This window comes from Peromyscus maniculatus, chromosome 22, assembly GCF_049852395.1.
Source record: "Peromyscus maniculatus bairdii isolate BWxNUB_F1_BW_parent chromosome 22, HU_Pman_BW_mat_3.1, whole genome shotgun sequence".
NCBI classification, from domain to species: domain Eukaryota; kingdom Metazoa; phylum Chordata; class Mammalia; order Rodentia; family Cricetidae; genus Peromyscus; species Peromyscus maniculatus.
Genome location: NC_134873.1, coordinates 29,883,205 through 29,892,464, shown reverse-complemented (window position 1 = coordinate 29,892,464; position 9,260 = coordinate 29,883,205). Strand labels below are relative to the sequence as shown.

Sequence of the window (9,260 nt, the reverse complement as noted above, 5' to 3'; positions counted from 1 at the left end):
CGTGGAATATTTTAACACATCCTAGGAACACACAGAGACAGGAGTAGGAGCATGCTAAGGGTATCCTGGTCTAATGTTTGCATGTGAATGATAGGTATATAGAATCCAGTGTTAAAACTCACCCAAGAGTTATGCATGAGAATATGCCAAAGACAACGTCTTTCACTCAATAAGGGATTCATTTACTAAGTACCTACAACAGTCACAAAAGGATAGAGCAGCAAAGCGGTTGAGAGAATGGACTTTAGATGAAGACAGCCCCAGGTTCAAGGGCTCCTTCTGTCATGTTCATCCAGGTCACCGCAGAAAACCTTGTGATGAAAGACTCAGTTTGTCTGCCAGAAAATTTTACTAGGACTACGGTCACGTGTCAATGATGTAGATATTTTGAACATTGCACTATTAGATGATATCTGTATCAGAAGAGCATGCAAGAGTATATTTACATAAACCAAGGTAGGCACAATGTCCTGAGGCAATATATCTGGGTCCAACATGAGTATGTCCATCCCTAGCAACCTACATGCATGTTGAATGTGTCCATCCCTACCAACATGGTCTCATGGAATGCATGGCTGTATCAACCTCAGAGATCTTCCAGAACATTTCACTCGTCAAGGCTCCCTAAATGTCACCTGTTTTTGTGTGCAATCTCAGATTGTCAGCACCACGGGTAGATGGCACATACGTGTGTATTTAGGTGTTAGTACATAGGCACAGGAATCAGACTATGAAGAGGCTGCCTTGGAAACCTAAAGCTTGAGAAAGTGTTCACATTGCTTGTGATGGCATCCGCAGTGAAAAGTGTGCACGTTGTGCTCACAGACAAGGCTATAGGAAAGCTGTTTTGCAAAGCAACACAGGTGAAGCCTGCCTAAGCACCTCGTTTCATTATGTATTCGATTTTAAATTAAGTGTTGGCTGCTGCACCTTTCAGAAACTCTTTGCTGTTATCAAACTTTCAGAACTGCCAAATTCAGAAATTCATTCTCTTGACAGTTCCGTGAGCTAGAAGTTCAAAATGAAGACATGGGTATGGCTGGACTCCTCCCAGGGTCTCTCAAAGCCTGGCTTTCCTGCCTCTTCCAGCTTCTCCTGGGCCCCAGAGCCCCTGGACTTTCCGCAGCCCCATTCCCATCTTTTCCCCTGTCTCTGTCTGAAGCCTCAGCAGAATCCCCATAGCAACTGTTTTTCTCTCAACAGTCCCTTGCAGGCAATGTGGGGTTTTCTATGGGGCATGTGCCTCAGGATTCTCCCACTTGCCTACAAATGAGAGCAGGACCCTCCTGGCTCTCGGCCTACACAGCTCAATGATGTCAGAGGCATCCATCAGGGGCATCTGCCAGGAGCTTGGGGAAAGGAAGCACCCCCATGGGTCCAGTCCCTGAGGGCCATATTCATGTCTACAGCATGAGGTTCTGCCCCTTCCTCAGAGGGCACTGATGGTCTTGAAGGGTAAAGGAATCCAGCATGAAATCATCAATGCCAACCTGAAAAACAAGCCTGAGTGGTTTGTGGGAGCCCACAAAGGCTTTCTGGTGAGATCTGAGCTTGCTTTACACAGCAGCGATGGCTGGACCACATGCATGGTCACCAGGTGCCTGGGATGGTCTGCTCTTGGCTGTGCTGGGGGGAGGTCTTTTGCTCCACCCCTTGGCATCTCTTTAAATGCCCTTTAGTAGAGACAGAAGGGGCTGGATGGTTTTGACTTGGGCCCTCCCAAGGCCTATGTTTCTAACTGTCTCTCTCTCCTCTATACTTCTATCTATATAGTCCTTATTTCTTCTTGCTTAAGAGTACCCTGGAAGGGAAAAAGGGGGAGCTGGTCTCCCTCAGTGGTTCTTCAAGAAGAATCTGTCTAGGCTGGTGCCAGTTCTGGAGGACAGTCAGGGTCAGTTGATTTCCAAATCCCTCATCACTTGTGAGTACCTGGATGACGCATATCTGGAGAAGTCGTTTACAGATGACCCTTGCAAGAAAGCTTGCCAGAGGATGACCTTCAAGATATTCTCTAAGATGCCACCCTTGGTTACAAGGTTTACTGGGGTGAAGAAGGGAGGAGACATTTCTGGCATGAAAGAAGAATTGAGGAAAGAATTCTGCAAGCTGGAGGAGGGTATGACTAATGAGAAGGCAGCCTTCGTTGATGGGGATTCTCTCTCTGTGATTGATTACCTTATGTGGCCTAGGTATCAATGGCTGGCAGCATTGGAACTCAACGAGTGTATAGTCCACACTCCAAAACTTAAGCTCTGGGTGCCAGCCATGCAGGAAGACCCCATGGTATCATTCCACTTAATTGATGCCAAGACCTATCATGATTTCTTAAGTCTCTACCTACAGGACAGTCCTGACATCTATGAGTATGGGCTCTGAAGGGCAGGAGTCCTCGGTGAATGACGTTTTCCTCTATGGATATGAATAACAAGCTTTCATTCTTCCACTCTCCACCATGCCCACTGCCCAGCTGCAAAGCTGCTTCTGCATTTGTGGCTGAGACCCCCAGTCTCAGTCTCAAGACCCATCCCAGCCAGGGTTGTCCAGGGTGTTAGGTACTTTTCTGTATCCATGATAAAATATCAGGACCAACAATAGCTTAAGAGAGAAGGTGTTTGTTTCAGCTTATAGTTCCAGAGAACGGGAGGCCATCTTGGCGAGGAAGGCATGGCCGCAGCATGGCAGCTGAGACAGGAAGCTGGCTTGTCACATGTTCATTCACACACAGAAAGCAGAGAGAAAGAACAGGAAGTGGAGTGAGTCTGTGAGATGTCAGAGCCTCCTTCCAGAGACATACTTCCTCCTAAAGGTTCCATAACCTCCCCAACATCATCACCAACCAGGAACCAAGTGTTCAAATGTATGAGCCTATGGGGCGGGGGGGGGGGTGGGGGGTGGGGGTGGGGTGGGGGGTGGGGGTGGTTCTTTTTCAAACCCCATCACTAATGAAAGAGAACTGGTAGAATGTTTGTGTCCATGTGGAGTGGTTTGGATGTAAATGGCCCCACAGGCTCATGTATTTGAACACTGGGGCCCCAGTTAGTGGCTCTGTTTTGAAAAAGTTGAGGGTCTTGGTGGACCTTGATGCATGGCACAATGGGCAGCGATTGAGAGCTGAGGTCTTTATCCTACTCTCTTTCTGTCTCTCTGCTTCTTGCTGTGTTCAAGCTGTGGGCACTTAACATCTTGCTCCAGCCCCCATGCCTGCTGCCTCTGTCCTTCTATTATGGATTGTAACCCTCTGGAACCCCAAGACAAAAGAAACTGTTCCTCTTGTAAGTTGCTTGGTCCTGGTGTTCTATCACAGCAATAGAGAGGTAATTAAGGTACCATGCAAAGTTCGTTCTCTCTCTCTCTCCCTCCCTCCCTCTCTCTCTCTTTCCTGTGTGTGTGTGTGTGTATGAAAAGACACATAGATAAAGCAAGATGCACTTTAACACTGCAGTCACAGTATTGTGAAAATCGACCCATCTGAAGCCTGTAACCCAGGCGACCATGTTGTAAAGCAGGTAGGTTTTCTATGCTACAGTCTTGAGGCATAGCCCCTTTGGGGACCACCAGGATTTTTCTCTTCAGACCTCTTCCTATTGGATGAGGCACCTTGTTAGGGTGACTTTTGGTCAGACAACTACAGATGCCAATCACGCCCACAAAGTATCTTCAAACCCCTTCTAAACGAGCAACTGGTCAACCACCTGGGTCCATAGCTTCACCAATGTGACCGCCACAGTTAAGCCCCACCTAGACCTAAGAGCAGCGGTGAAGGTTCCCTCAGCCCTGAACAGAAAAGCTTGGAGCAGATGACAAGACCAGTGTCTGTGTCTAGTTTGTCCTGACTTGCTTCATTTCCTCCAGTGCTCCTCCACCTCTCAGTCCAGATTCCTGTCTCTGGGCTCAGCTGATCTCTCTGAGCAATATTCTGAGCTGGCATTACTGCTCTGCACAGCTTTGCAGGGGCGGGAGGAGCCTTGATCAGGTTATCATAAACAAACCACTCTGAATGGAAGAAATCTCAGGAAGATACCTATGGAGGTGACTGGGAAGAGAAACGTCTGTGTATGTGATATAAGCTAAAATAGATCATGAAACAGGTCAGACCTAAGCCAGTAGCAAGCAGAAGGCCCCTGGAACACCACAGTTCCAACCCCATGAGTCAGTTGAGTTACCTGAGGAACAAATTGAACACCAGCAGAATGAGGGGCTGAAATGAGCACACACAGATGCCACTTGCAGACTCTGCAGATGGCGGCTTTTCTTTTTCCTCCCAAACATTTTGTTTTCTTTCGCCCTAATGTCTTCCTGATATTTCAGATTCATGCTGGGACTTTTTAGTGAAATGAAATTACAGTGGCTTTAAAATTACATCAATAATTATACTCTGCTCAGACAAGAAGGATGGCGTGTTCCAAGATGCTGGCAGGACCTCTCTCAACAGTGGGAAAGCAATTTCTCTGTGTGGAGTAATTATATGTGGAGCAGTCTCATAAGAGAGTCAGAGGAGAGATGTGTGGGAGAGGGAGGTCACGGAGACCTGGGGAATTTCATCTCTTTCATCAGTTAACTTGTGACAAAGAGTTGAAGCCTCAGTATTTTTCTAAATTAGAAATAACAACATGGCCACCTCACAGACTTGGGGGGGGGTGAATGAGAAGTGTTTCATGCTTTGCAAAGAATATCACAAAATTCCAAGCCCCTTACTGAGGCTCCTTAGAAGTTGCTTAGGTGACAGTTTAGTTCCATGACATGACTTTTTTCTCCTCTTTACTCTTAGGAGGAGATTCCCTCTGTCTCCAGCCTGGAATTGGCCGTGGGCCCTGCTTGGAGTTGGTAGATAAGACAAAGGATGTGAGGAATGCTTGAGAAGCGGTTATTTCTGTTATTACCTTGAGCAAAGGTCTGGCCAGCTTGGTCTTTGAAGAAAACAAGAGACTAAGCTGGTGTTAGACTCCAAGAAGCATGATTAAACCCCATGGCACTCATACCTTCAGCCGAACCCCTCTACCAGGTCCTAAGAAGAAAGATTTGTTGAGTTAGACCACTGACTACACACACACACACACACACACACACACACACACACACACACATATCCTGTATCCAAGCTGGCCACAAACTTGCTGCAAAGTTGAGAATGACCTTGAACATGTCATCCTCCTGCCTCTACCTCCTACTGCCAGGATTGTAAGGATGTACCACCATGTCAAATCCATGTGGTGCTGCTCAGAATAGAACCCAGGGCCTTCTGCAGGCTAGACAAGCACTCTGTCAACTGAGCTCCACCCCCAGCCAAGCCACTGACTTTCACAGTGGTCAGTTGAGTAATTTGTGACATCCACTAACTCACTTACTGAGCAGGGTGACCATGGAAGCCAGCTTACCCCGTACAGACTCACTGTGTACTTGCTGCATGAGTGTCTCCTCCTTCGTTCCATATTTCTCATCCCCCTTCCTCTTAACAAAAGTATTAGAACTACACTTGATGAGCTAATTTGAATTGAGTGGACCTTCCTTTTCCAGTTGAAATTTCTTTCATGATCTAGATAGTGGCACTGGCCTGGACATAGTCGTAAGCAACTCACATGTTTAAACCTGAAAGATGAGCAAACCCAACACCCATCTACATGACAAAGATCTCTTTCTGTTGGTGTGTTAGTTTGTTTTTTTACTCTTTCCCCGACGATTGCAGTTCACTACTCACCTTGGATGACAAGAATGTAAAAGATTGGATTATTTTTTGACATGAGGCTATATGGAACTTCAACTTCTCCTGTTTGTGAGCATGACCTTGAACCTGCTCCTTCCAGCCATCGGGTAGAACACATAGTATGCTCTGGCCACAGTGAAGTTCCCAAGAGTGAGTTAATCTCAGTTGTCAGCTTGATGAGATCTAGAGTCACTTGGGAGATGGGCCTCTGGGCACGCCTTCTGGCGGGTATCTAGATTAGTTTTACTGAGGTGGGAAGAGCCAACCACTGTGGGTGGCACCATTCCCTCTGCTGAGATCCTGAACTGTGTGAAATGCAGACCGTGTGCTGAGAACAACCACCCGCTGTTCTCTGCTTCTGAATATGAACACAGTGTGACCTTTAGGGCTTTAGGCCCTTGTTGCCGTAATTTCCCTGTGGTGATGGACTGTGCCTCTGAACTGTAAGCTGGAGCAAACTCTTCTTTCTTTAAGTTGTTTCTGACGGGCTATTGTTCTCACAGCAACAGGAAAAGAAATTAAGGTAGTATTAGTATTAGGTAGGCCACCAGTCAGAGAGCTGTCTTGGAAATATGAAAAATAGAAGTAAGCTAGAGGTAGCATAGATTTCAAAGCACAGTCTAAGAAATCCTGCTTAGACAGTTTTAAAGAAGAGAATGCTGTGTATTATTTAAGGCAAACCTATACTTACTTTTAATTTTTTTATCATGTATCCCTTTGCTATTAACTATATGAACATCAAGAAAATCATCATGCATAATTAATTACATGCAAAGTATGACTTCTGAATTTGGGTTGTTTTGGTTTAGAGACAGGGGCTTGCTCTGTAGCCCAGGCTGGCCTCAAACTCATAACCCTCTTATCTCAGCCTCTTGAGCACAAGAATTAGATAGACAGATGATAGATAGATAGATAGATAGATAGATAGATAGATAGATAGATAGATAGATAGATGATAGATAGGTAATAAGTAGACAGATGATAGATAGTTGACAGATAGATACATAGATAATAAATAGGTAGGTATATAGATGATATAAATGATAGAATATATATTCTTTAAACCTATATACTTCTTTTTCTCAAGAAAGTTGATTATGATATAACATAAAATGTTTCTCACTAACACTTATGCTCTAGAATGGAGGCCACTGTGATGTCACTAACCACAGAAACATGAAAAGCCCAGTTAGGTTGAAGAAACTTCAGCACTCACTTTTAAATTATTGTGGGAAAAGGAAAAGGCCTGACCACTCTGATTTAATTCACAAAGTAGCAGTAGGGTGACCATAGCTACAGTATAAATCATCACTTTGTACTTAAGGCAAATTGATGTTCAAATGAATAAATTCTGCTTTATGCTAATGCCTTACCCTGCAGCACAGACTAATCTGGTATTCACTGTGTAGTACAGGCTGGCCTTGATCTCAAGATACCCTCCTACCTCAGCCTCCCAAAGTCTAGGTTTTGAGGTTCACTATAACACCAGCTAACCCCGTCATTTTTATTCTCATCTCCTGTGCTTATACCAGATAGGAACCTAGGATTTACTAATAGCAACAGGGATTTGTAGAGTTAAAGAATCACAGTTTTGTAAAGGAAAAAAAAAAGCTAAGATCATTGAAATAGAAAGAATAGTTTGGATAATGAGTTCTTTTTTCCATCTTAGTTTAAGGCACACACACGTTAAAACGAACTAGATATGCAATTGAGAAGTTCAACATTAAAGATCACATTGTTTAGGCAATGTAATATAAATACTGCATTAGTAAATCTAAGAAACAGAACTGTCCTTGGAACTGGTGGTTAGGCAAACACAATTAACAATGTCATTAAGATTAAAGTAACCTGCCACTCAAGGCTATCAACAAAATGTATAAATAAACACACACACACACACACACACACACACACACACACACACACACACAAAACCATTGTATGAAACTCATAAACAGCCAAAAACAGACATCTTGGCAAAGATGATGTTATCTACTTAAGAACTAAGTGTATATATATATATATATATGCTCAGCTCTGTTATCCAGGCTTCTTTATTCAGGACTTCAGAAATATTTCATCTATCCAAACCTCCTCTGTGAATCAGGTGAGGTGCCTCTGATGTCATCCAAGACTTTGTAAACAGGCCTTTAGATTTGAGGTGTGTGTGTGTGTGTGTGTGTGTGTGTGTGTGTGTGTGTGTGTGCACCTGAGTGTGGAGACTGGAGGTCAACTTCAGTGTCATGTTCCAGAAGTCTTTTGTTGTTGTTGTTTTGAGACAGGGTTGTTCACTGAACCAGACTAGACCAGGCTGCTTGGCCAGTGAACACCAGAGATCCACATGTCTTCCCTCCCGGCACTGGGATTACAAATTTGCTTCAATACACCTGGCTTTTTATGTAAGTTCTGGGGTCAAACCCAGGCCCGTGTGCTTGTACTGCAAGACCATTACCAACTGAGCCATCTCCCCGTCCCTCAGATTTGGATATATCTAATCAAACAATTAATAAATGCAATGTAACATCTCCGAGAGAATGAACAGTGGGAAAAAAAAATCCTGTGGCTTTTAAGTCTTCGGTTATAATCATTAAAATGAAGCTGAAAAGCAAGAAGACATTAGACTTTGTCCCTTTAAAGTCGAGGGAGACAGGAGGAGGGATGGAATGGTAAATGATGAACAAAAGTCAGTGAAGTATTGCAGGGAGAGAGGATCCAGCGGGTGGCGAAACCTGGGGACTGAGACAATATTCGGCCTGAAATATACTCGCACATGTAAGAAAATTAACAAAAATATCCTCCTTATTTGCAGAATTTGTTCTGATTCTTTCTCATATTTCAGACCTCCTGTATTTAGAAGGTCTTTCTATTGACAAATGTTGATCTTTTACCATTGTATACACCACACTGTGTATTTTGGTCTTGCCACCTTCTCCTTTCCCCGCTACCCTTCCCAGACAGCCCCCTGTACATCCCTTTCCCTGTTTTTTAGTTTTCATTTTATTTAGTGACCCACAGAGTTTACCAAGGGCCACCCATCAAAGCATGGTGAGCTCACTGGGGACACACTGCTGGAGATCATGTTTCCTTCCTCTCCTAGGACCTGTCAGGTGAAGGTAGGGCCCTGAGGAGCTCTCACGCCCTCACAGCTGCTGTCAGGACGGTGTGATGCCAGGGGACCCTGTGCCAGCATGTACAGCTGCTGTGGGTTTGTGGTTCCCACGTCAGTGTCCTGCTTAGAAGACCGCCATCCATAGTCTCTCTCTCTCCATCCTGGAGCTCTGACAATAATTTTACCTCCTTTTCTCCAATGTTCCCTGAGCTTTAAGGAGCCAGGATAAGTGTTCTGTTGAGGACTGAGCCTGTAACCAAGCATCCTTCATTCTCAACATCTTGTGCAGCCATGGGTCTTTGCTTTTATCTCCATTCAATTCGGGGGAGAGACTTCTCTGTTTTAGGCTATGTCTATGGACATGAACATAGATATTTGGGGGGGGTGGCTGAAATTATGTCAGTTCAGCTAAGCAGCCAGCTTAGGTTCCCATTCTTCCTTCCACAACAC

General features: G+C 44.6%; 1 pseudogene; it reads left to right on the top strand.

Annotated features, from left to right (window-relative positions):
• The first annotated feature begins 1,335 nt into the window (after positions 1 to 1,335).
• Positions 1,336 to 2,376, top strand: LOC102923173 (glutathione S-transferase omega-1-like; annotated as a pseudogene).
• The last annotated feature ends 6,884 nt before the right edge of the window (positions 2,377 to 9,260 follow it).